Source organism: Gouania willdenowi, chromosome 3 (genome assembly GCF_900634775.1).
Source record: "Gouania willdenowi chromosome 3, fGouWil2.1, whole genome shotgun sequence".
In the NCBI taxonomy this organism is placed as follows: domain Eukaryota; kingdom Metazoa; phylum Chordata; class Actinopteri; order Blenniiformes; family Gobiesocidae; genus Gouania; species Gouania willdenowi.
In genome coordinates this window covers 8,841,852-8,869,838 of record NC_041046.1, presented here as the reverse complement: position 1 = coordinate 8,869,838, position 27,987 = coordinate 8,841,852, and the positions used below count along the sequence as shown (strand labels likewise).

Genomic DNA, 27,987 nt, shown 5'->3' with positions numbered 1-27,987 from the left:
GAAGAGGAAGTAACGTCTGTGTGACATAGACTCAACTGTGAGTCAGATAGCAAAAAAATAGGTGACATGTAGGTGGTAGCAGCGCATCTTTGAATGCAGAGCTCAGAGGGAGAGGAAAGGAGTTTACGAGACAGAAAAGGGCGCAACGAGAGATGATGTCGATGTTCCTACCAGAGCACAGCAGCTCACAGCCGACCAGAGAATGTGTGGAACTTTAGCGGATTATTGGAGTGTGGCGATGGTGAGATAAAACGATAAAAAAAAAAAAAAAAAAACGGGTCAAGCAGTGACCACTCTGCATGTCCGGGAGGAGGAGGAAGTTGTGTGTGTGCAGACTGACGGGAGAGAGACTTGGAGGAACGACAAAATACAGTAAGAAATCCATTCAACTCTGACCAAGATAGCAAAATAATAATTTTCTCATCAAAAGCCTGGTCTCATTGTTTTTTTGTTTTTGTTTTATATAAGGAAACAATGTTCAGATGTTAGAGTTGTCACTAAAGCAAAAAAAATAGCTTTAAAGTCACTGACGGTTTTTTAGAAAAAGGCTGTTTTCTCAGCGTTTTGCTCTGAAACTGAAGATTTGTGACAAACTTGCTCTATTCAACGGCTGATTACAAAAGAACGAAACAAGCCAGAAAGAGATTTTTTTTACTGATGAAAGTAGAGGCTTCAATCTTTCAGATTGTCATAGTACAAAATATTCTGCGGGTCTTTAAAATCAGTGATGATCATTGATTTCAGAGGAGTTCAACATAGGACTACTAACACATAATAAAACACAACAGGTATGATTTTGATGAGGATATGACATTCCAAAATGGTTAAAATCTCTAAAAAGTCTATGTTGAATGATAAAGGCTCTTTGTTAATAATTTACTTGGGGGAAAAAATGGGCAAAACTAAAATGTAAGTAAATAAAACGATTAATCTATTAATCCTAAAAATAATCGACGATTAATCGATTATCAAAATAATCGTTAGTTGCAGCCCTAATAGATATATATTGTGTATATATATATATATATATATATATATATATATATATATATATTGATATCACATTGGTTTAAATGTGAAAGGTATTCATCCCTACGCATGTAACAGCACTCTACAAAAACCTTTACCAGTTATCTTAAAGTTTTAAAGTCTTAAGAAAGGACATACAATTTCATTTATGATCTAAAGGTGATAGCACATTCACCAGATCCATGATCTACATGTTGATTCACATACCTGCCATACCTCATTATCATTTATGACAGTCATTAGAAAACGTTATTAAGGCAAACGTCTGATCTAACGAAGAGATTAAAGAACAGGATGACCCAATTCAACGATGTGCAGTCACTGTCTCCAGAACATTGTGTTTCCACAGCATAGAATAATATTCCATTAGTATCATCTTCTTGGCATGCAGCTTTTGGGCTTACATTGCTTTATCACTGCCAAAGAGAAAACATAAAATCATCGATTGATGGCCTTCAGAGAACAACTGGCCTTTCAAAATCAATCCAGCTCTCAGGGAGGCCTGGAAGAGAGCAGTATAACACCAAAAAGCCCAGATGAAAGATAAAAACTGGTCAAGATCACTTCATCCAAAGTGTCAGGAAGGAAGTCAAGAAAGAACATAAGTAACAAGTAATTCCCACAGTTTGGTGTTTACACATCATGCTAGGGAAGGAGCCTATCATATGTTAGTGAACATATATAAAAAGCAATGTTTGTAACTAAATAAAACCCATTATTTCAACATAAAGAAAAGGACCACGGCAGAGATGGGCAACTATCACAGCGGGGGCCACATTATCAACATTTATGTTAGCATTTAGAATAATGACCAAACTGAGCATTAACACAGGAAAGAACAAAGGGTTTTGTCTTTGAAGTCCTTTTATGTGGATTTTCTTGGTGTTTTTTGAGTTTATAGCCCTTTTGTGTGTTTTTAAATTAATTTTGTCTATTTCCTTGTCAATATGGCAAATTTTGGTTGCCTTTTTGTGTTTTTCTTGTCATGATGTGTGTTTTTGTTATATTTCATGTGTTATTGCAGTCTTTTTTGTGTGTCTTTCTGTCATGTTTGTCCAATTTAATTTGCATTCTGTGGGTCTTTAAAGTTTTTTGTATACAGTGGGGCAAAAAAGTATTTAGTCAGCCACCAATTGTGCAAGTTCTCCCACTTAAGAAGTGTTAGGGTTAGCCCTAACCAAAGTAACAAAGACTACCATCAGTAACACACTACGCCGCCAGGGACTCAAATCCTGCAGTGCCAGACGTGTCCCCCTGCTTAAGCCAGTACATGTTCGGGATCGTCTCAAGTTTGCTCGAGAGCATTTGGATGATCCAGAAGAGGATTGGGGCAAATGTCATATGGTCAGATGAAACCAAAATAGAAGTTTTTGGTAAAGGAGGAGAAAGACCACCATACCTACTGTAAAGCATGGGGGTGGTAACATCATGTTTTGGGGCTGTTTCTCTGCAAAGGGACCAGGACGAATGATCAGTGTAAAGAAAAGAATGAATGGGGCCATGTATCCTGAGATTTTGAGTGAAAACCTCCTTCCATCAGCAAGGGCATTGAAAATTAAACGTGGCTGGGTCTTTCAGCACAACAATGATCCCAAACACAACGCCCTGGCAATGAAGGAGTGGCTTCGTATTAAGCATTTCAAAGACCTGGAGTGGCCTAGCAAGTTTCCAGATCTCAACCCCATAGAAAATCTTTGGAGGAAGTTGAAAGTTCGTTATGCCCAGCGACAGCCCCAAAACATCACTGCTCTAGAGGAGATCAGCATGGAGGAAAGGGCCAAAATACCAGCAACAGTGTGTGAAACCCAGTGTTGTGCTAGCTACTGAAAAAAAGTAACTAGTTACCACTACTAGTTACTTCATTCACAAAGTAACTCAGTTACTATTTTGATTACTTACACCAAACAGTAATGCGTTACTGGAAAAAGTAACTTTTGAGTTACTTAGAATTAAAGAATGTATTATTTATTTTGGGTCATTTGTGTCCGTACAGCTTCATATCAGTGCTGTAATAATATAATAATCCACTGTTGATCAACTGTGCCCCTGTATTAACATTGTTTAGGATAAAATCCTCTGATAAATGAAATGTTATTGTAACCAACTCTACAGTTTCTAATCATTTACATTCACAGAACTAAACTCTGCTCAGTATTAGTCTTTACAAACACCAATCTGACTGAAACACTAAGTATTCTTTCAATACCAGTTTATTTACCTGAGACCAGCAAAAACTGAAAATGTTACAAGGAATTGTGAAATAAATAAAACACAAAACAACCTGAATATTATTAAAAATCAAAGATCAAAAATTGAAGTGGCTTCAGCAACATAAAACGGTTGTGTTTAGCCTTAGAATGTTCCCTTACAGCTTCAGTACAAAAAACTAGCAATAATGTTTAACATAAACACAAAAAACCTTCTAAAATAAATAAATGAAAAGCAATCTGAATAACATTCGGAATACATTTTGACCAACTCTGCTTTACAAAAACTGCTATAAAACAAGCATAAATGATGTACATATAAAGCACAAAACAGCTGCTCCAAAATTAAAACTGTAATTTTTCAGCCTTAGCACAGTAATGTAAAGTAAGCTGTGCATATTCCAGCTGCACATTCTGCTGTTGAAAATACTTATAAAAATAAATGTGGAAAAATAAATTCACAGCATTTTTCTCAGTTACACAATGCTAAACATATCAGGCTAACGAGCTGCTGTTAGCAGTGACTCAGCAGTTGCGACAGGCTGCTTATTTACAACAACATACCGTGCAACAGTTTGGCTGACCTGTCCCTGGATAACAGCCACAGTCCGTTAAAATCCAGCCGCTGTTGTTTCGGTGCAGAGGCTTCCGTCACGTCCACCAACTTAGCTTAGTGCTTCACTGATGCATCTTTTGGAGACAAAAATAATACGTGTATTTCCACTCTGAGAAGCACGTCCTGCTCTCACATTGACTCGCCATGATTGGCGCACGTGATGTAAGCAGAAACACACTGACAATATTTCTTCTTCTTCTGTTTTACCGTGGTTGGCACGGAGTCCCGCAAAAATATGTAGCGTCACTGTAAACAGGAAGTACACTGCAGCTAGCAAAGTAACGGACAAACGCACCATATTGTAAGGTAACGGCTTCGCATAAACTTTTTATTCAGAGGTTATTTACAAAATGTCAACAACGGAAGACTTGTCCATCCAGCCTTACATGTTCGAGCCAGAGTCGGACCCAGCGGAGCGAGATGAAAATGAAGATGATGAACCTGCAGAACCCTAACAAGTGAGCTAACACAAGCACCGAGCTAACGCTAGCGCCAAGCTAACGTCACGAAATGCATTTTAATACAGTCTTTTCAAAGACAAAAACGGCAAAATGAAATGACTAATGAAAACTTTAGACTTAAATTAAATCACGTAGGCCATATCATCAAGGATCTAAAACGAGCACACAGCGCTAACATATGAAGTCTGAAGACGGTGCAACTGCTAATGCTAACAAAACAATGACAGGGACGTCTTATCATCACACTTTTTAGTAGGGATGTAACGATTCACTCAACTCCCGATACGATTCGATTCACGATACTGGGTTCACGATACGATTCTCTCACGATTCATTTTACAAAATGGGACTGTACTTAAATGACTGAAAAATATTCCTTATTTTTTTGGGAGAAAAAAAAATAGAAAATACTGTACTATTTTTCTTTTATTTTTCGTTGTCAAAAGAATCCCTTGATGAACTATTCAAACAATGCAATTTAACTAAAAATAAATCTTGAATGAAATAAATAAAGGAATAATACAAATGAAGAAGCCTATTAATTTAAATTCTGGTTCTATAGTAAACAATGCAAAACTGCATAATAGTTCTTTTTCTTTTTAAAAGTGCAACTGAAAATGTATCTTGTGCCCTAACAATTAGACTTTAAAAAAAAAAAAAAACATTGCATTGTATTTATGTCAGATATTTGTTTGGACCAGCAGAGGGCGCTGGTAACCCAGTGGTCGGTTGGCATGCAGAAATTCTTGCAGTGAAGAGATGCTATGCGCTAGCAGACAGAGCTAATAGAAAAACTTGACTCTTACAGATATTCACGTAATATTACAGATATTATTTCGGTGCTAAAGGGGTAAGGAATCATTTATGAACATGTTTAAGAGTAGAAGGTGGCCAGAAAGAAAGTAGTAGCAGATTCCGCTCGCCGCCAACACTTCTGGACAAGAGAAGGATAAATATATAACGCCCTCTGCTGTTTAAAAAAATTACTGCGATTCAATTTTCACAGTATTGATGTGAACCGTGATACCTATGAATCAATTTTTAACTGCCTTACGATTAATCGTTACATTCCTAATAATAATGTATCATATTTTTCTGCAGTCAGTGCCTTCTCCTCACCCTTCTCTCTCTGCTCTGTTTCTGGTGTCATGAAGCTGATGATGGCAGTTCCTGATCTGTGGTTCACGGCTCAACTAGTCTGGTCCACTCTGATGTTCTATCTCTCTATCCTGTTTTGTTGGTCCTTCTGTCCACTAACCCCTGGTTCTACTGGAGACTTCTTCCTGTTAAAAGGAAGTTCTTTCTTCCCACTGTCGCTAAATGCTTGTTCTTGTGGATCTTTTTTTTTTTCTTTCTTATTATGAATTTTATATTTTGATAAGCGCATTGAAATGACTTTGTTTGAATTTGCCCTATACAAATAAAGTTGAATTGAATATATGTATATAGGGCAAAATACTGAATCAGAATGCTGATTTGTCCACCAGGAAAACTGCACATAAACCCCCATGAAATTTCAATAATGACTCCCAAATATAGAACTTGGACTAGGTCTGACCATTAATTAGCAATGATTTACACAACCATAACCAAACTAAACTTATTTTAACCTGGTATCAAGCTGAGTCAAGGAGTAGGCTTTGTTTTTTACAAGAATTATCTTAAGGTGTTTACTCAACTTTTTGTATACTTTTAAATAGGGGTGGGAACCTCTGGGTACCTCACGATACGATACGCGTTACAAAGCTCACAATAACGATACTGCAATTATCGATATATTGGTGAGAAATCAATCTATGATAATCTATGACATAAGAAAAAAAAGATTAAGTGAAAAAATAAAAATTTTATTTTATATCTCTGAAAGACAATAAATTGAAAAAGTGTCCTATGAACAGTGACACTATTTTAGTGCAACATTTCTGTAAATAAGTGTCAACACACCAATGTAAACAAATAAGTATCTCCAATAGTGCTTTCTGTAAACAAAAAATAGGGTCTTTCTTACCAGTGACACCACTATAGTGCAATATTCCAGTAAACAATACATTGGTTCCTTCAACAAACTGTGACAAAATTTTTGTGAAGACGTACCTGCACAATTTAGGGAAAAAGCAGAAAAAAATAAAAAAATAAAAATAACTAAAAAATCGATACTTAGCGGGAACATATCGACAATCGATCGTGCGGAAAAATATCGCGATACATCGCCGTATTGAGATATTGTCACATTGCTACTTTTAAATAGGGGTGGGAGACATGGGGGAAAAAAATTCAAATCACTATATTGTTATTATAATAATTTTTGCAAAAATCACAATTTTAACACAGTTTTTCAGATAGATTAATAGAGTTTTTTGCAAGTTATTCAACAGTAAAAATCAAACAAATTTACCTCTATAACATCATAGTTTTTAACGGAATAAAAGAAGAAAAGTTCACTTTTTGAACAGACGAGTGCATCACACGGGCACAAAGTGCACAGTGGTAAACGGTGCCCTCTCAGTTCTTTAGCCAAGCCAATAAAAAGAAAAGTGCTGCAGTGCTTCTTATCAAAAACAGTTTGGATTTCATTTACAAACTTTATAGCTGCTGTATTACTGCTGTGTCTGTTTCTGAAACCTGAAGGCGCACAGGCTAAATGTTATTTATGTCCAAATACTCTTTGATCTGCTCACTGATGAGACTTACTAGGATCTTTGAAAACACTGACAGTTTAAAAATTGCTTGGTTATTGTTTTTAGATAGCCTCCACTTTCTTTAGATTTTGGGTTTGGTTGACGTGAACAGTCAAAGAAGTTTAACAACAGCTGAAGTTCGATTAAAGGACCAGGGAAATTCTTTTAAGTACACCAGATATAGGTGACAGCATTTGTGAGCACAAAGTTAGCATTCTTTATTGACAGATCAATCAAAGTTTACTTGGAAAAGACTTGGAACAAAATTTCTGGGAAATTAGGAGCACATTGAAGTGTTTATTTGCTCTTAATCTGTTTAGCGTCATTGTGAGCCTAGAGCATAGTCTAGTGTTTTAAGACCTAGGATATACCTCTAGAGTTAAGTAGTTAACTCATCTATAGCTTTTCAATTGTAAAAAAAAAAGATCCACTGCATCTAGAAGACTGCTGTATAGCTACAACAATAAAACAATTATTCATCCTGCTTTCCCTGTCCCTGCCAGAATATATAATTTTCTCATTCATTTATTCACCATTGTTGCCATCATCCCTACAATAAGGAACTCCACAAATCACAGTACAATCCATCTGTTACCTCCAACCTAGAGTGGAACTCATGTTCTGGCCCTCTGAAGGCTCTACCATTAGTGTAACATAAAGGGAGAACAACTCCAACTCCATATATATGCAGTTTATAGTCTGTGTAAAGCAAATTCAGCCATTTTCTTCTAATCACATTAAATAGGTCATACATGCATTCCTTAAAACATGTAAAAGGCCATTTAACTATTTATAATTTAATTGTGGAGCTAGGTGTCTCAAATTTCTGGATTTAATGGGCGAGTCAGAAATCATAGCCCCGTTCCGTAACGAAGCCATCATTAGCATAAACCCAACCCTGCTGCTGAAGCACACCAAACTTCCGCAGCCCCCAGCGGGCGCAATTCAACCCCTAGCAAAAAACAAACCACATATTCGGACTCGAGGGAATAAAACGCATCCGCTGGTGCCACATTTTCCATGAAATGAGCACTTTTTTTGCAACACGATTGCGTGTTTTGTCTCTCGCGGGCGCAGTTCTGACTACCCGGGAGATATGCACATATTCGTTTGGCTCGAGCCGAGCACTTTTAGAAAACCAATAAAGCACCATCGACGCTAGAGCCGCTTTCACACTGCTCTCTCCCAAAGACACAGTACACTGAGGCGGTGCCCTTCCTGCGAGTGGGCGTGGTTCCAACACCTCCAACTGACCCACAGCGTTTCAGAGCAGAGAGAAGTGCTTGTTTTTCCATGATTTTGAGACCTAATTTTATACACAGCGATCTTTTTTCATCTTTCAAATTTGGCTCAGTGGTCAATGACACACGTTTCTGTGGCGTGACAAACTTATAACACAAATTTATTTCTGCTTCACACAGACTTGAAATGTTTTACATAGAAACTTCAATGATTCAGTGATCAGGGTTGTTTGAAAGCTATTTCAGTATATATTTGTAATAACTAGAACTAAGAACTGCAAATGTCCCATTTGTGGGACAATAAAGGTTATCTTATCGTATCTTATCTTAAGAAGATCACCAGTCCATCTGACATGGACGTACATTGAAACATACAAACATTCACTCACATGCAATATACTGTAAATTAAAACGCTAAATGTCAGCTAAGGGCTTAAAAAACCCTTTTTTGTACGCTCATGGGGTTACGCTACATTTCTCATACACATATTCTATAATAAGCTTCTCACCAAGTACCAGAACATACATAAAAGTGAAATTTATTTTTTTTACTTTATTTTTGTCCTTTGCGGCCTGGTAACAAATGGTCCACAGACCAGTACCAATCCGCAGCCCGAGGGTTGAGAATAAGGGTGTGCCATCCAAGGAACCTCGCGATTCGATAATGATTCAGGGTGCTAAGATTTGATTATCCAACAATTATCACGATATTAACGATTGGGCAAGACAGACCAAAACTCATATCTCGATAGTTTTCCCCAAAATGGTTAAAACAATAAAATAAAGTCTTACCAGAAAGATGATTCTGGGTTAAATTTGTTGATGGAAAACGCCACACAGGCACATTTATCAACGAACAGCTACACAATATGTGCCACTTTTCTTTTTTTCTCCTCTAAGGAACAGCACGTGTGAGTGAGTTCTGTAGTGTGGCTTGTTTAGGTGAAGGTCTGGGTTAGGACGTACTCAGAAATCCACCTAACTGTGCTTTTCATGATGTTCTAAGTAGCAAAAGCAGCAACTCCTGAAACAAGTATTTTAATATATCTATATGGGGATATTGTCCACATATAGAAAGTTTATAGAAAGTTTAATTTAATTTAATTTACTGTATAGCTAAAATAGAAACCTTGATATATATTGAATCTCGATATAAAGAATTGCATGAATGCATGAAAGTGAAATTATTATATATTATTTATTTTTACTTTGCAGCCTGGTACCAGATGGTCCACAGGCACAGACCAGTACCAATTTGCAGCCCAGGGTTTGAGAACCACTGCAGGAAGGAGCAACAAGCAAATAAATGCTGTTGACTGGTAGACTTAAGAGCCTTCTTTCTACATGAACATTTGCCATCAAATCTATTGAACATGCCAAAAAAAACAGGAAGTAAAGCTCTGGGATTGATGTTTAACTTGGCCGTTTATTTAACCCTGCATGTGTTTCTCCCCTCCTTACCCACAAGTCACTTGGTCCACCCTTGTGACTTACAATTCATGGCAAAAAAGGGAACAAAGTGTGCCTGCTTTGTGTTGAACCCTTGTCTGATTTTCTTAACGTCCACTATCAGCTTTGCTCTTCTGGGCCACAGCTATATTAGTCAGGGCTACGTCAGCCTTTTAACAACGCTGGCCACAGTGACTTGCACACAGCGTGTTGACTGCTATTTAGATAGTCACGGCTGTTTGATTTAATCAAACCTTGCTATTGTCTCCATTGACAGATATGAGGCCATCGTGGTGACGCAACCTCATCCTGGTGCACAAAAGCCACCTCTGTGCTAAAGCTGTGCACAAACACTGGTTAACACAAAGCAGGGGGATGAAAGGTCTCCTCAGTCGTTGGTGACAGTTATTACCCTCTTCACTGAAACCAAATACCTGTGGGCCCAGATAGCATTATCTTGTTGTGAGGCATACCAGGGGCCGGCCTATAATCAGGTCTGATCCTCAGCAGCTTTGATGGTCCGTCACCCACTTCTTCTGCTATACTGTACTTTACAATGAGTCATTAACCTCAACCGCACATTTTTAAGAATGACATTTAACTGAAGTATAAATTCTATTGTAGAATAAAACAAAACCAGGTCAACAAATCAACTTATTTCTGTGGATTGAAATTGCATTCAGTATCAAATATGGATCCTTTTTGTGACAAGCTCCTGACTGGAAACATCAAGTTGGGCAATTTGTTCCACTTTATTCATAGAGGTAAATATGGCCAGATAATCTCTCAAACTGAGCAATAGGGCATTTTACCGTCAACTCAGCACACTTACTCATGTAGAGTTGTGGAAGATAACAAGTTGACATTGAATAGAAGACAAAAGGGCAAGGACAGTAAATCCAATGAAAAGGCAGGAAGCCAAGAACCAAGTTTTAGAAAAAGAAAGTGTGTTAGGACCATTTGGAAGCAGGTAAGAGGTTTAGCTGGGTAGCTCCTGAGCTACACTAATGCTAGCTTCACACAGCAGGTTTGATCAGATTAAAACCACCTGCGGCACAGGAAGGCAGGCAATTGTGCACAAAAACCCTGAAGGTTTAATTACTGGACCATATTTTATTGAACGCCCTCAGTTCAGCCTGACCCCAACCACAACATTAGTTAGGCTTAAGGCAACCACAGGATGTTTCCAATACTAAAACCACTCTTGAAAAGTGGTATTTAAATCTCATTATTTTATCAATGTTAAATCTCAGTTCTGGTTACTTTAAAGGGAAGGTGAAAGGTGCAGGTTTGTTCAGAGAAAAATACTAAATTGTCCACAGTTATGGTACATCTGCCCAATGAAACAACTCTTGGTATATCTCAAAAAGCAAGCGAGGGCAGCAAATGTGATGAGGACAAATCAGATAAGGTTTAGCCATGTTATAAGATTTGGATAAATACATGTGCATAAAATAAAAATAAGTTAATCAATTCCTTCAGTGAAGGAGAACCACAGGAGTAGAGCTCATAACCAGGAGATATTTGTTACATCCCTGACAATTAGTTGTAATGTAATATAATTTTTTAAGATTCCCGGTCAAATTTAGACTGTGGTGCGTGGTAAAAAAAAAAAATCTCATTTTTCACATATCTAGAGCCTTCCATTTTATGTTTTAAAAGTTCCCAATTCCATTTCATGGTTACTCATTTCCGTACCAGTTGGCGTTAGTTCCCATTTAATTTAACTTTCCCTAATAAGATGTCATTACAGGCTGATAAACTTCCCATAATCATCTTATTGAAACTATTGTCATTAATTTAATATTCATATACAGCAGAAATGCACCAAAATAAGCACACTGGGGTAAAACTAGACATTAGGACACCCGTTTGAAGATGAAACATTTCTTGCAAATGCACGACATTGTCCCAAAACTCATTTTTAAGAGTTGAAACAAATTGATTTATTGCTTGTGTTCATTGAAAAACACATGACAAGAGGCCCTTGAAAAAATAATCACATATTAAATTGCAATCACAATATTTAGGAAAAAAATCGTAATTAGATTATTTTCTAAAATCATTCAGCCCTGCATCTGACCCAACCTATGAAGTGCTACGTAGAATGACTATTTAAAACAAAATTAACCTGTCTATTTATTTCAAAGTGTTTTGTAATGCTCAGTTTCCACTTCCCTGGAATATACTGTACTGTAGTGCTATTTTTTACTTTAATACAGGAAAACTCATTTGTTTTAGAAAATTTACAAAAAAAAAACTGTATTCATTAGGGATGGGAACGACACGGGATTTGGGAAATCGATTGTCGAGGCCCATGTGTCGACTTTTTGTCGAATTGTCGGCCTTTTTTTTTTTTTTCTTTTTTTTAAAGAGCAGCAGCAATGCGGAGGGTGGAAAATAATCTATACTGTTGTACTAGTTAATTTTAGTCTAAAAAACATGGCTCTAGTGTCCAATATTGACCATTAAAGCAGTAATAATAAAAACGAGAGAGAGAAATTTAAGATGTTTATTCAACAGCCTTACAAACACATAAGACGTACTTTTTGCCGTTTGGAATTTACAGAAATAAAACAGCCAGTTCATTTATTATTTAGTTTTGTAGGCTACATGTAGCCTAAACAAGTTATTTTTACAAATAAAAAAAAACAAACTAAATGAACATGTTTATCACTCGTGAAAATAAGCAACAATTAAAATCGAAAAACAGCGTGCCCATTTTTTTTTAAAACCACAGAAAAGGACGGAGCCTAACACCAACAACTCAGATCTCAGTGAAAATAAAATATATATAGGTATCTTACCATTTCGGCCTAATTTTTGTTTAGGAAACAGAAGCATGTCTACATGTTTGGGTAGAAGGCGACTGCGGAGTCTATTCACGACCAGTCCTGCGGCTGAAAACACTCTTTCCGCCGGCACAGATGTGGCGGGGATGCAGAGGTAGGCTTTTGCCAGACGGCTCAGGTTTTTAAATCTGGACTCATTGAGAGACCACCAGAGCGCAGGATCCTGACTGGGTGATATTCCTTCTTCGTTTGTGTAACGTTCTATTTCAGAATGGTCAGATGTGACCGTGTCCCCCTTGAAATAGTCCTCTCCGAAGAATGAAACCATTGCATCCACCTGTTTAGCCCTTTTAGCGGGCCCGGACTCGTCATCATCAACGCGCGCACTATCACCTGAGACCGCACGGAGGCCGGACAACAGATCTCTAACCTTTTCTTGCACAGCTTCCTTAACCACAAGCCCCGCCCCCTCGACATGTCGACACTCTATTTTTTTTGTCGAGGGGAGCATGTGTCGAATGTCGGTCGTTTTGTCGACAAAAAGTCCCATCCCTGAATATGAATACTATTCATATTGCACAATATGTTAAGACTCATTGATGAAAATAATAAACACAATTTTGTTGTTTAAGCTTATTAATTGCTTTCATTGATTCAGTCATATCAAAACGAATTTAAACTGTCAAATATTAAGTGATTCATTTATATTAATCGAGATTAATTAATTACAAAGTATCCAATTAATTTGATTATTTCTTTAATTTGTTACAAAGACAAATTGTATGTGTGTGATATTTTCCAAAAACATACATGTGAGGGTCATATTGCAGTTTCTGCGTGATTATGTTTAATAAAATAATAAAAATAAATTTAAAAATGAATGAACACAACTGCCATTTTAATTTGTGACATTCTGTACTTTCCTTCCATTTTCCATGGTCACAGAAAAACGTAGGCCCTACTTTTCTTATCAGCAGATGAAATGCTCGTCAGTACAAAGTCCCCAACAAATTGGTTGTCAACATGTGACCAAAAGATGAATCATTTTGTCAAACTTGAAGAAAAAAATTAAAAACAGGAAGTTGAATGAATAATCTTCTGCACTTAAAGGCCAAATAGTTTTAAAACTTATAATGATGGTAAAGTAAATCAGGTCGCAAGACTCCAAACACTTCCTCTGACTGAGTCACACACTACAACTCCCATGAGCATTAGCTGCAAAAACTACAAACAGTGGGAGCTCAATTATCAGCAAAATATGTGACAGAAAATATGTAGTATTTACAGTATATTGTATGATGTTTTGTTCATCACAGCTTCACATATATTTTCGGCAAAATACTTTAAATTACTCAACAACTAAATTATAGGACCAATGAAAACATGTGGTTAATTACTTTAGAGAACCAGAAACAATATAAGTCAGGCTATGTTCTATGGTGCACTTTATGATTTTTTTTTTGTGTTATGTATTCAATATCAACACAACCAGTGGCTATACAAAAGCTGTTAGAAAAGCATGTTTTATTATTAGCTTAAATTGAAATTACCTTACAAGAGAGTGTGCAAACAGTGATAACAAAACTAATTTCCAACAAATTGAGCCCAATTAGGGATTTAGCAGCAGTCACACGTGCTGTTATTAAAGCTACCACACGTTATCACTGAGCCACATGCTGCTCGGTACTTCACAACCAGACTTTACCCCTGGGATATCGTCAAAAAGCAAAACAAGGAAGACAATTCTGCAATATTCAGCATAGCACATGCTTCTGTTTGTTCATCATTACAACCAAGTTTTTAAAGCAGCTCTTTAAACTATCACCATGCACTGAGCAGCAACTTTCAAAGTGTTGAGTAACAAAGCTCGACAAACGGCATGAGTGGAAACCTTACCCAGAGTGTGTTTGATGACAGCTGCGAGCCGACTCCCTCAGGTACACCATCAACTCATTTTAAGTCCTTCAGAGAGAGCAGGTGTGTTTACAGTAGGCAGGGATCCTCAGTAGACATGCAAGCGCTCGCTACTGATTACACTGAGCTAAATATGGCTTTGTGCTAACACAGACAGTAGGCCGATCAAAGGGCTGATGTCAGACAAGAGGAGGAGCCTGCGGGCCACAGGTCAACCTACCTACAGTACCTACTGCAACTGCAGCTTCCCTCAAACTGCTCCTTAATGAACAGGCTGTGGTTTGGACCATGTACTGATAATCACTAATTAATAATGCATGGCCAAGCAGTGCTTTAAATATACAACTCTAATAATTAGGGCTGGGAGATACGGACCAAACTAATTTAAATTTTTTTTCCTCTCAAAATGGCGATATACGAAACAAATCTCGATAATTTTAATTCAAACAATGTCTTACCAGAAAGACAATTCATTTAGCTGCACAATATGAGCCACTTTCGGATTTTTCTCCTCTAAGGGACAGCATGTGTGAGTGAGTTCTGTAGTGAGGCTTGTTTAGTAGTAAATTTGGGTTAGGACTTGGGATGCAACAATACAGTCACCGAACCTCAATTTGTACCTTAGTTTTTTGGTCACGGTTCAATTCTGATGGCCCGGGCCGTTAAAGTGTTTTAAGTACATTTTAAAGAACAGCCAGAGTTTTTTTTTTGTTTAACCATTTCTTTTATTTTGAAGCTCCTACACATTTCTATGTATGGTGAATTGTAAGCCTGGATGGTAAAACGCTAACAATATAACTATTTTTTATAGTTTCTGTTTCCACTGTATCCAGAATAATAATAATCTTTCTCAACAAGATTGATTGATTTGTCACATGCTCCAGGGTTTGTTTGAGTTTGTTTAGTTTTGTTTTACATCTACCTGGGCTGCATCTCTTTGTTTTTTAGACTGCTGCCAACTTGTTTGTAGTTTTATTTCAGCAAGTTTCACTTTTACAGTTACAGTTGTGGACCTTTGTTATTGTATATCCTAATTACAGTACAGCAACCAAATAAAACTGTATCAACTAATTGAATTAATAAAAATGGCCTTTGTAAAGGCTTTTTAAAATTAAAAAAAAATATCCTGTGAAATCTATGATCTGTTGACCTGCACAACTCAAAGAATCGGAATCATTTAGAACAGGAATCGAAATTGAGAATCGGAATTAGAATCATTAAAATCCACACGATGCCCAACCCTACATATAGTGCTGACCTTTGACAGCATGTGCAGACAAGGTGAAAAAAAGAGAAAAAAAAGGAAATGCTCCGTGACCCGCAAAAACATCCATCCTATAATATGAATGTTTGATCTGCTCTAGACTGCATTTGCATGTTCACACTGACACAAACGAGGAAAACTATCAGAGCAAATTAATCCTAGAGTGGTTAAAATGTTCTAGGATTCAGTGTGAAAGCACCCTTAGATGTTATTGAGTAGTTGGTCAACAGACAGCAAAATGTCTCTGAACTTCATGCTATTATTTAAATTCATGTTTCTAATTCCAATAATAGAAGTAGTGCACACAACCCAAGATGCTTAAATAAGTTGCTTAAATATTGTCCAGTTTTTATTATTGTATTACAGATTGGCTCTAACGTACAGATATCTTAGCATCACCCAGAAATTGGCCTGTAAGTTTTATCTTAATTTGAACTGGAAAAGGTTTAGTCCAAATTTGGTTATCATCTGATTTGTCAGTTGACAGAACACATGGCACACTGTGTAGTCACTCTTCAAAACTTTAACCTGCAGTGAAAAAAATATTAGTATAACCTGCCTGTTGTATACATAATAGAAATATATATTAGCTAGTTTGTCAACATTGTAAATCTCCAGCAAAACATGAACTGATGTTTGTAAATAAATAAAGGAAGATGGGGTTAAAGCTATAGTGCGAGTTCACTGAACAGCTTGTTAATGTAACCATATTTTGCTTTCTATGCCATTGTCCTCTGCTTAGAGACGTAGTGGGATATGAAGCATAAATAGTGACTATTTTACCAATAAGTAACCCTAAAATTATTATTATTATTATTATTTTAATCTGCCATTTGAACGAAGGGGAAAACATTAAAAATTGGAACACTTTGTCTTTTCTGGTTTCTGTTTAAAATGACCAGGCTGCTCCGTGAGTGAAAGCCATCATTGTTGCCTCAGTAACAAAGGTAGCAGTTATTCTAAACACATTTTTTACTTCAAATTTACAAAACTAAATGTATCATCTGCTTGGTCTAAGAAGCGTGTGTAAATGCCATTCTGTTGCCTGCAGCAGGATGTTATTTTTGAAATCCTATTATGCTTTATTATCACATACTGCATTATAAAAACAATATACACACTGAAGGCAGGTTTCAAAGCTTAAACAGCGGAAGCCTTTTTACTGTTGCTTTAAAATCCATCAGTAAACACTGCAGCTGGCGGTGAGCTACCTGTTCCGACAGTTCAGTTTTCATTGGGGCTTTTTGCTCAACTAAATTGATTGCCTTGCTTCTTCTGTTGGTTGCACTTCTTCATAATATCAGACTCAAGGTCAAATATACCTTAACGTTATTGCAATAGAAGGTGCTTTGTGATATACAGGTAGTCTTACAGCAGTAAATGTGCTCCCCTACGCTGTGATGCCGCCCCCTACGCTGTGTTTTAACCATGCGCGCTCACGGATATGAATCCGTGAGGGCCCAATTAAAGCTCTACTGTGTGCATCCTCCGCTTTGTAACCCATAATCACTGTCCAATACATTATCTCAAAATTAATGAGTGAATGAGTTGTCCATAACAGTCCCAATATTACTGTGAGTCTGACATAATACCTAATTTGAATTTGAAAAGCGTGTCTTTAAATCAGTCTTTTGAATCAAATGTTATTTCTTGTCTCGTGTATGTGAGTATTTATTAGTGGAGGTCCCATACCAAGCATGAGTAACTCTATTACTACATTCATCATCACCCTTGATGAATTCAACAAATAACTTTTGGCTTTAATGTAAGCCCGTAACAAAGATAAAATAAAAACTTTAGCTTTCTTTAACAAAATCTGACCATCAGAGGGTTTATTATACGTGATGTTAAACCGTCCTTTGTGCCAAAAGCTTTCACATGAGGTTTACCATTTAAGAGTGGCATAGGAGCTGTCTCAGATATGCGAAGGATGTTTCTAAACCAAAAAAGTGATGAGGCAGTCTGAAAATAAAAAGACTTAATCTTTATAGTGTAAGTGCAAACTCTTATCAAACAAAACTGCTGTGTTAACATAGTATCTAAGACTGTAGTCATACTTATACATCCAATAGATGAGGCTCAGAATGTACAACTGTAAGTAATTAAATATCTTTTCAAATGCATTTATACAAAGCAAGAGCTTTAATGGCAAACGGATTAAAAAAAAACCATGGTACAAGAGCAGCTACCAGCTGAGTTGGGTAATGGGTTGATCATTTCCAGAGAGGAAACACTCCTCCAAGGCTCAAAGGACGATACTAAAGAGGACATGGCTGTCATGTGGGAACAATGAGTATGACCGCTGTTTGGCTTGCTGAGAGGATTCCAGTGATTCCAATCCTCACAAAACTAGGTCAATTCATCATTGGGAATATCACTAATGGAATACAACAGTCACCAGGAAATGTATAACTCTTTGAGGGCCAAAATTAGTGAAGTAAAGCTAAAGTTGTTTTTTTTTTTTTTTTTTTTTTTTTTTTTTTTTTAATTGTTACTGCCTTACTTTTAGGGGTGTGCCATCTAAGGGACCCCACAATTCGATTTGGATTCAGGGTGCTATGCTTCGATTAATCAACGATTATTACGATATTAACGATTATCACAATTCTTTTTTTTATTTTCCTCACTTTGAGGCTATTTCATACTTTTAAACAAGGTATATGTTTCTGTATTCATTCATTAAAGTAACCAAATAAATGTATCACTATCATCTTTATTTATATCAAATCACCAAATCCAACAGTAATCATATTACAAAATAAAAATGTATATATACCAAAATAACTAAAATATTAGCTTGTCCAGCTAATTCAATTTGATCTAACACAAAAGCTTGTTCAATAGAGAAAAAGACTTAAACAAAACTTAAATAAGCAGCTCAAATCCCACAAGACACTAAACAAGAGAGAAATGGATGGAGTTTTACAGGCATAGCAAAGTTAAACAGGCACTGGTGGCTCTGTATTTTAGGAGTCAGTGATGATTTGCGCAGTTTTTTTTTGCAATTTTAGACAGTGTTTGTGATGTTTTAGAGAGCGTTTAAGCAGCCAGGACAGGAGGGTGGAAAGCGGTGCATCTAATGAGCGGTCCCCAGAAAATTTCCCCATAAAAAAACGTTCCTTGCCTCACAGTGACGGCGTTTCAAGTTAATTCTGTCCAATTCCGCATTTAACCATTTTCATTGGTTGGTTCCGTGATTCTGTCCGCGATTCCGTTAACACGAACTATAAGTGCTGAGACAAATGTGCAGCTGTAAGAAAAAGAGCTGGTGGTCAACATGCTTCCATTCACTGTGCTCTGCTGTGCAGTTACACAGCGGTCCGTGTTTCTAGACAAGTCGGTTTGGAGGGGACGACATCGCCACTGTTGTGATCCGGTACCAATGTCAGGGCACCGAGGACTGTTCGTGCTGAGGGTGAGGGGGCTCCGCCCCCGCCAGAGAGCGGAGAGGGTTCAGCGAGGTAACCATGCCCACGACGCCGGTAAGCAGCGAGTAAGGTGCGGGGCGGTGCCTTTGTTTGAGCCTTCGCGCACAGCGGAGTCCGGACTGTCTGCACTCCTCAGAGCTTAAATACGTAGATGGTTATTGCAGCATCGCACACAGGCAGCAACGGGGGCAGCTAAAGAGCTGCAGGAGTCCTTAGGTAAAAACGTGAAAGTCCGAGCCAATCACCTGTATTAAATAGACGTAGGTGAGACAAATTACAACATCAGGGGCCCCTACGCTCAACAGTGCTGGCGAGAACGCTGGTCACCCCAGAACATACCAAAGAACTGTTCCTGAGCAAGTGCTGCATAAAAAGAACTAGTCCTTGAAAGACTCCTTCTAATGCTTCCATTTTAAAGTTATCCTGACTTAATTACAAGGCTGACACTGTGCGTCTCCTCCATCATCATTAAATGAAGGGTTTTGGGAAAGATGGGAAATTGGTTGGCTTCAGCTTGGAGCCAGTACAATCCTCACCAAAATGTGCAGTAGTAAAAATAGTAGGTCACCTCCTCTGCTCCTGGAACTAAATACATATCTCTGGCCCTGTCTGGTTTAGGATAGAGCCTTGATTTAGCTGTGAGAGGCACTGGCAGCAAACTGATAAGATTAGGTTTGGTAAAAACATGACTTCCTCATAACTTGGGACTTGTGAATAACAAAATGATTGTGGAGAAATGTGTACCAGCTTTTATAATCTTGGCAGAGAAGCAATTTAGCAGCATAAGCTAACAAAAATGTTTTGTCTCTAGTTAATTTCCACTTACTAAGGGATAAGAATTATAATTTTTTTAATTAAACTCACTTGTTTTCCTAAAACGTTTTAAGTAATGTTTAATAACAGTTCTTATAAGCATCAACATAACATTCACAAGCACAGCAAGACCCAAGGTTTCTCAAAAGAACCAGTTCTCCAATTTCCCTTTGCCTTTTTTTTTTTAATCAAATGTTTCATATACCTAGTTCTTCAAAAAGAAAAAAAAATGTTTGGTCCAGGTCAGAGGCTCATTTTGGTTGTTGATGCGTAGCCGATTGGTTAATCTTCAAGCTGTACAGGAATAAAGCCCCGCCCGCACTATTATAGAGCTGAGTTTGTCCGCTGAGATAATTAAATGAGCTCACCGTCAGCCCAATCAAAGAAAAATTGTGTATTTATTGATGGTGCTCTGATTGATCGGCCACTGATCATTATCGGCCGATCTCCGTGGAAAAGTATGTGATCGGCGTTCGCAGATCAATGCCTTACATTGCCGATCACAAAAACTGATCACCTGTCCTATAACTCATACTTTGCAGCCGGCAGAGACTGTGTGCAGAGTAGTGTCCCCCCCCCTTTCCTTCACACTGCGCATGCGCGTGGCGGCAAACCACAACAACAAACATGTCTGCCGTGTGGAGCTTTTATAAGATCTGTGAGAGTGATGTAAAGTTTGCATCCTGCAACACATACAACAAAAAAATACCTCGCGGGGGAAGCACGTTAAAAGGCTTCAATACAACAAACTTGATCCGACATTTGAAGAACAAAGACTTGACGGAGTATGGTGAGTTTTCGAGGCTCACGGCAGACAAAGAAAAAAAAGACTGCAACAGTCAGACGGCAGTTAACGCAGCCCACGCTTGGCAACACTCGTCCGTATGAGCGTGACAGTCAGAAGGCTAAGCAAATAACCAGGCAAGTAATTGAATTCATCTGACTAGATGACCAGCCTTTCTCAGTGGTGGAGGACACCGGGTTCTGCCGACTACTCTCTCACTTGGAGCCCCGCTACATGCTACCGGGACATAAATATTTCACAGACGTAGCCCTGCCAGAGCTCCACCAGACAGTGTAGTCTCACATCGAATGTCTCCTTAAAGAAGGTCTCTCATCCTCAGTAAGTTTCACGAGTGATATATGGAGCTCGGACGTCAGTCCTGTGTCAATGTCAGATGTCAGATGTCAGCACTAGGTGGAACAGCACCTATTACATGCTCCACAGTCTCTTTGAGCAAAAACGAGCATTGGGCGTCTACGCAGCTGACTTTGAGCTACCTGCTACCTTTACATCTTCCCAATGGGAATTGATTGAAAACATGACAACACTCCTAGAACCTTTTGAAGAGCTGACTAAGGAAATATGCTCATCAACTGCAACTGCTGCTGATGTCATACCCTCTGTGATGGTTTTAAAGCGTCTACTTTCCAAAAGTGCTGTAGCAGATCATGGTGTGAAGACAACTAAGGTCACATTGCTGGACGCCGTCACCAAAATATTTGCCGACATTGAAACAGTTTGGCAACAATCATAGACCCAAGGTGATAAAAGTATCATCAAATAATGATAAAAAAAAGAAGCATTTACTTATACATAGTTTTTTTTTTTTATTCTCAAGTACCTTGAAACTACAAATTTCATGCAAAATTAATGTAATGTTTTTTTTTTGCCCCCTATTCAAAATACAAAGACAAATTTTATTCTGAGGAAGGACTTTAAGACTAAAACACACAGCCAGCTTCTTGGTCTGATGACAGAGGCCACTCAGAGGGACCCAAACCAAGGATCTGAAGCTAACAACACAGGGGCATCAACAGAGAAAGTGCCCCGACCAGGACCCTTTTCTTCAATGTTTGGTGAAATCCTGGCAGAAGAAACCCCACAGCAGGCTCACACTGAGAGTGCAGCAGCAGCACCATCAGAGATGATGATCTACCCCTCAGAGCCACCCATCCCTCGGAGTGCATCACCATTGGCATACTGGAAAACTAATAAGGAACGATTTCCGGATCTTGCTAAAGTAGCAAGAGCTTACCTGCCTGCACCCTTGCACCAGTGTGGAGAGTGAGCACTTATTCAGTGCTGCATCCAACATCGTGGATTAACACAGGAATAGACTCATGACCGAAAAAGCAGAGATGCTCCTCTTTATTAAAAATAATCTTCCCACAATGCTTCTCAACAAATCATAGACATTTAGCATGTAGAAATGCTGTTTAAGATATTTTTTCTGTTCAAAGCAAACGCACTTTACGTTCAGTTGTGCTATTTTTCTGTTTCAAGATCTTTCATACCATATTTATGTTACTTAAGTGACAAATGGGCTTTTTTTTTTTTTTTTTTTTTAACATACGAAGCAACAGACCCATTATATTACTTATTTTATAAATCATAAGAAAAGTAAGTACTAAGTATTTTTTATTTTTTTTGACAAGGCACAACAGAGTTTGCCAAGCCATGTTCTCAGGTATTTTGATTGAGTAACTTATGATAGTTTATTTGAATTCAATCTGCATTTGACTTTGAATGTATCCTTTGTTACTTGACATGTGAGATATACTGCCTTTTATTTATTTGATTTTCTGCACTATTCAGCCTGATGAGAGCTTTAATATTTTTAATCTGTTAAAGGTTATTTTAAGTGTTTTTCAGTTGCTGCATTGTTCCTGCAAGGTTTTTGTATTTTTTCGCTTGAAAAAGTAAAAACATGCTTTTCTCTAAATCAAGTGATTTTATGCTTCTTTTTTTCAAAACCGTCTAGCCGGTAGCACTCATCATACTACAATGCAAAATTTACAGCCAATCCATGTGATCGGTATCGGTGATCGCCAGCGATCGGCTCTTTGGCTGATCGGTATCGGTGATCGGCAGCATAAAACCTGATCGGAGCATCCCTAGTAAATATTATAGCCGTCAATTATTGCGCTAATGCATTATCTAAACAAAGCCGATAATTTTCATGTGCATTAATAGCATTTTTTTTTTTTTTTATTTAAATTTTTTGAAGACATTCATGGTTGATCGGAGGTTAGGGTGTACCGTTGGGGGCTTTGTGACACCTTAAATAATGATGCATTATGGGAAGTTGAGGCCTATTTGGAGCTCTTTGCCAAAAATAAAGTGCGCAGCAGTATTTTGGTTTAGCAAATAAAATAAAAAAATCACAGTGTTTGGAGTAGATGATATAATAATAATCACAGGACAAACTAACAAAACATCTTAAACCACCAATAAAGTGTCCTAAGTTTTTGGTTTCCTTGTTGAGCAAAAAAAAAAACAGTCCAAATGCAGCAGCTTTGTGGATATTTAAATGTAAAAATATAAATCTAAAAATAACTTGCAACAGCTTACAGGATAAAAGTTCCTAAAAGTCAAACATTCTACAGAAACAATAAACATTGCATAAGTCAATGGTTAATGACAGAATGAACATGGCACAGGTTATTTTTCACTCTTAATGCAGTCAGTTGTTCATTAGTGGAAGGTTTTTCTTCATATCCAAAGCCATTAACTCCATCATTTTCCTCGTAGTAGCTTTGCTCTTTTCACTGATAAGCGCTCTCAGCGGACCGCTAGCTTTAGCATTAGCTTGTTTGCAAGCTTCAAATGCTGCCCACTCAGAGGAGTGGTGGTTTATTAAATCGTGAATGAGGTAATGCTTTGTTTGCAGCTCCACCAAGACTTATTTTTGCATTACAGGAATTACAAATTGCTATCCTTTGCTCTCTTTTTTTGTGTAATACTGCCGAACTGCTGACATGCTAAGCTAACCGTGCTCCGGGGTACTGAACCTTTGTTGTTGTTTAGCACAATACATTTGCTTGAACAGAGTTGGTTATATGTTCCATTCATACAGATACATAATGCAATGAACTTGCTTTGTTATTGTTCTATTGTTTTGGAACAAAAAGGTGCATCATGCCAATAAGGTATTTTGTAATCGCCATACTCTGTCCTAGGTTAACAAAATAATCCAGAGAAAAAAATTACAAAAACACCTAAAAATCAGCAGTTTGATGGTACATCAACTTGTCTTTAGATATAAAAAAATATATATCAGTATCTGTGGTACTGGCCCTATTTTTACTTGGTATTGGATCAACACTAGGGCTAGGTATCGTCAGGTACTGTACCTCGCAATACCATACTGTCACTATATTTTTCCCACAATGACAATAATAGCATGATACAGCGATTCTGCGATAATCGATTTATTGCAAGAAATTACAAACACGAAACAATGACACACAAATTTAAAAATACATCGATATTTGGTCAAAAATGTATACATTTGTGGTTCCCGCCCACCCAAGAAAATGACCATAGAGAAAGTTCTACCTCCCAATCAGGTTTGGTCCTCTGCCCAGATAATTGGACCAAACTGAAATGTGATGCATAGTTCCAACAGTTCAGGTGAAAGTTTTACATCCAGGGGCTACCGCCTTAAAACTACACTGTGCAATTTATGGCTGCCAGTAGTCAGACGATAGGAAATAATAAGAATATAAAAAACCTATAAAAGTTCAACTCAGCCTATCAAACTAGTTTAAGTGATTCAGTGTTCCTGCCACACCCACAACGTTACCAACTTTCAGGAATGAAGCACAGCAGGACAATTTCCAGCGTTTGGGTTGGTACCTTCTCTGCAGTACAGAATATAAGGCTGGTGAATGCTCGGCATACATTCACAAGCACTGAGTCAGATTTACGAGCGAATCCCACTGAGAAAAGCATCTGCGTGAAGTCATAAAAACTAAAAAGACAAGAAAGCTCATGTTGAATCACGAGTACGAGCTTCTAACTCAACATTAAGTTGATGAAACCTGCACAATAACCTGTCAAAGATTTTTATAAATGACTGTATCTGAAGGAAGAGATCCATCATGATAAAGTAGATTCAACTACTTTCAAATTCTGCTTGTTTAGATTTGACAACTGCCAACAGCATTACTAAGACCAAACAGTGGTGGAACATATATGACCATTTGTAGGGATACCATTTATATAACTATTAAAAAAAAAAAAAAAAAAAAGAAGAAGACATAATCTTGAAAAACCCTTTCTGAGAAAATGTGTTCTTGCTTCTCCTCATGCCCTGCCAAAGTTGGATAGTATTTACCTAACCTTGTGCATGAAGTAAATGAGGCTAGGGTTCATGGCAAAACTATGTGTGTTGTTTATAACGAGGGAAACAGAGTGCATCTGAGTTTATGAGTTGGGTGCTTTGAACGTGATGGTGAGTTAAACCAGTGTACATGAGTAAACTGTTGAGTTTCAGTAAGTTTGACAGCATCATTGATTCTTACGGTAACACAATGCAAACAATCAAATCCTCTGCCTAGCAGCGTGCCAAGATTAAAGAGGGCGTGGCTTCAGCACGAGGTCAGAGAGTACGGGTAGGACAACCTCAGCTGTATCCACCAACCCGACCCCACCTCTGAAAATGTGCATGGCTGACATTTACTTCTTCAATGTCTAACTTGGTTAATAATAAATGAGTCACTAATTATTGTACCCACTGTTGCAAACTGTTGTTCTTTGTTTGACTAATATCAAACCTTTTCTAACCTTGCACACTACAAAAAAGGTTAAAAAAAAAAAGTATGTATTATCCGTGCTGATATCGTATCGGTATCGGCCAGTACTTAATGTAGCAATATCAGTATTGTATCAGTGAAAAAGTTCTATCAGGAGGATGAGCTTCATTTTAACTCCACATAAACATGGTACATAATATGTTAAAGATTATTGTAATTGTAATGTTCTTCATCTCCTTACCGATGAACAAAAGTTTATTTATACACTTTAGATGCGTCAGTTAGTCGGTCATACATCTGCCTTACAATACATGTAGAGCTAACCTCTGTGTGTTCACATCGAACATGACTTTAGCGAATATAGTTTCTTAAATCGCCCATGATAAGTCGCTTGAAAATAGTCGTGCTTTTTGCTCGCTTCATCACTCCAGTGACATGATGACTGGGCCAGAATTTAAATTTAGGGAGTTGCGAAAGGATAACTCCATCAAAATATACTTAGAATTACAAAGGCTTATTCAAGGAGTATACCACTTTTATTTTGGCCCCAGTAAGGTGAAGAAGTGTACAGCCCTCTCACTGCAGCACACTCAGTACAACCTCCAGCTCTATAGACAGTGACAACTGGGTGAGTGACGTAGGGAGAAACTTGTTGCAGATTGGATGTCGCGACACAGTGTCACTCGAAGTCGCTTGAAAAGTTCTAAATTTTCAACTTTGAGCAACTTCCAGCAACTCACATCACGCAATTGAGACACTGGAATCATGCGAGTCGTGTCGCTTGAACAATAATAATGCATTAGATTTTATAAAGCCCTTTATCATAGACACTCAGAATTAAGGCATTATTCTTTCACTCCACACTTAGTGGTGGTAGGCTACTACTGTAGCCACAGCTGCCCTGGGGCACACTGTCGGAAGCGAAGCTGCCATAGTGCGCCATCGGCCCCTCCCACCACCACCAACGCTCATGCACACACTACATTCATACTAAGCAATATGGGTGAAGTGCCTTGCCCAAGGACACAATGACAGATACCACTAGAGCGACTGTCCCCCACTGTGGCACCTGGAATTCTCAGTGGTCTCCCATCCAACTACTAACCAGGCCCAGATCTGCTTAACTTCTGTGTTCTAACGAAATCGGGCAATGACAGGATGACCACGAGGGAAGAGAGTTTGCATACGTCATGTCATCTACATTGATTTTAAATGCAATCTAGTTGCCAGAGTAGCTGAAGTGTAAACGTACCTTAATAATTCTGCAGGAAATACTGATTTTTAGCATTGTAACAAAAATCGTGATATATTATAAATTTATATTTTCCCCACCCCTATAAATCCCTGCACAACATTGTTAAAAATCCATGATTGTGTTACTTTTCTAAAAAATAAATAAATAAATAAAATTGAATATTTTGGAACCAGCCCTGTGGGAATGAACTGGTGAGGTTCAGTAAGTTTGACAGCATCATTGATTCTTATACTGTAACACAATACAACCAATCAAATCCTCTGCCTAGCAGCGTGCTCAGATTAAAGAGGGCGTGACTTCGGCACGAGGGTCGGAGGGTATGGGTAGGACAACCTCAGCTGTGTCCACCAACCCGACCCCACCTCTGAAAACGTGCATGGCTGACATTTACTCACTGAGTGTCTTAACTTTACACTTTGTAAAGTCTCACTTTACACTAGTAAATGTCCAGTCGGTTCCTCTAAGTTCACAGGAGCCCGAGCGGCCCCACGTCCCCTCACCGACACCGAGCCTCCACTGTCTGAATGAGGAGGATGTCATGGCTGCCGAGCAACAAGTTAACACACTAACTCAGCTCAGCCATTGTCCCGACTTTTACCGGTGTACAATGTAAACGAAAAACTTATCACAGAGACTTAAAGAAGCGCTTTAAAAACAGACTTATCGTGTTTTTTTCTCTCTTACCTCCTGGAGCAGAAGCTCAGCGTTATGGAGCAGCCTTCACCGCCTGTGAACACATAATAATCCTTCAATCTGCTGCCGGCACCCCTAGGGGTATTAAAGTGCAATGTTGGCCTCAAACGTCCCAGGTTAAAAGCTTTCTTCTTCTTTTAACGTGGAGCAGTTTAAACGGTTCTTCCACAGTGAACTCGTCCCGGGAGCAGGACGGCGACTTTCTTCCAGTTGTTTCTAGTGTTTCCCTGGAGTGGACCGGTCAATGGGTGGAGTCTACAACGGGACAGACGCTTCACACCACCGCTTCCTCCAGGACTCACACTCACCACGAAGGGCTTTAAAATGGCCTGAGAAGAAGCTCCACAACAACCAACACTGGTCATTTATTACTGAAGAACACCGACATGGTGTCAAGTAACAGCCGACATTCCTTAGTTGTGACAACGCTCTTTGGCCTTTTCTAAATTTCAAAATAAATTTACACACTTAAGTGCCACAAACAAGTTGAATTATAAAAGGAATATTAAACGGTATCATCAAACAGGGAATCCTTAACAGGTGCGTGTGTGTGTACCCCTATAGGGCAGGGGTTCCCAAACTGGGGTACGTGTACCCCTAGGGCAG

General features: G+C 38.2%; 1 protein-coding gene across 4 annotated transcripts in view; it reads right to left on the bottom strand.

The window, feature by feature from the left end:
* Positions 1 to 27,737, bottom strand: part of akap13 (A-kinase anchoring protein 13) — a 223,947-nt gene extending 196,210 nt beyond the window's left edge. For 3 of the 4 annotated variants that reach the window (XM_028473327.1, XM_028473344.1, XM_028473351.1), the window contains exon 1: positions 14,370 to 14,516. The gene's annotated coding sequence lies outside the window, so the exon portion shown is untranslated. Of the gene's footprint in view, positions 1 to 14,369; positions 14,517 to 27,372 lie in introns of those variants that run through there. The other variant, XM_028473335.1, reaches the window with a different exon arrangement.
* Between the last annotated feature and the right edge of the window lie 250 nt (positions 27,738 to 27,987).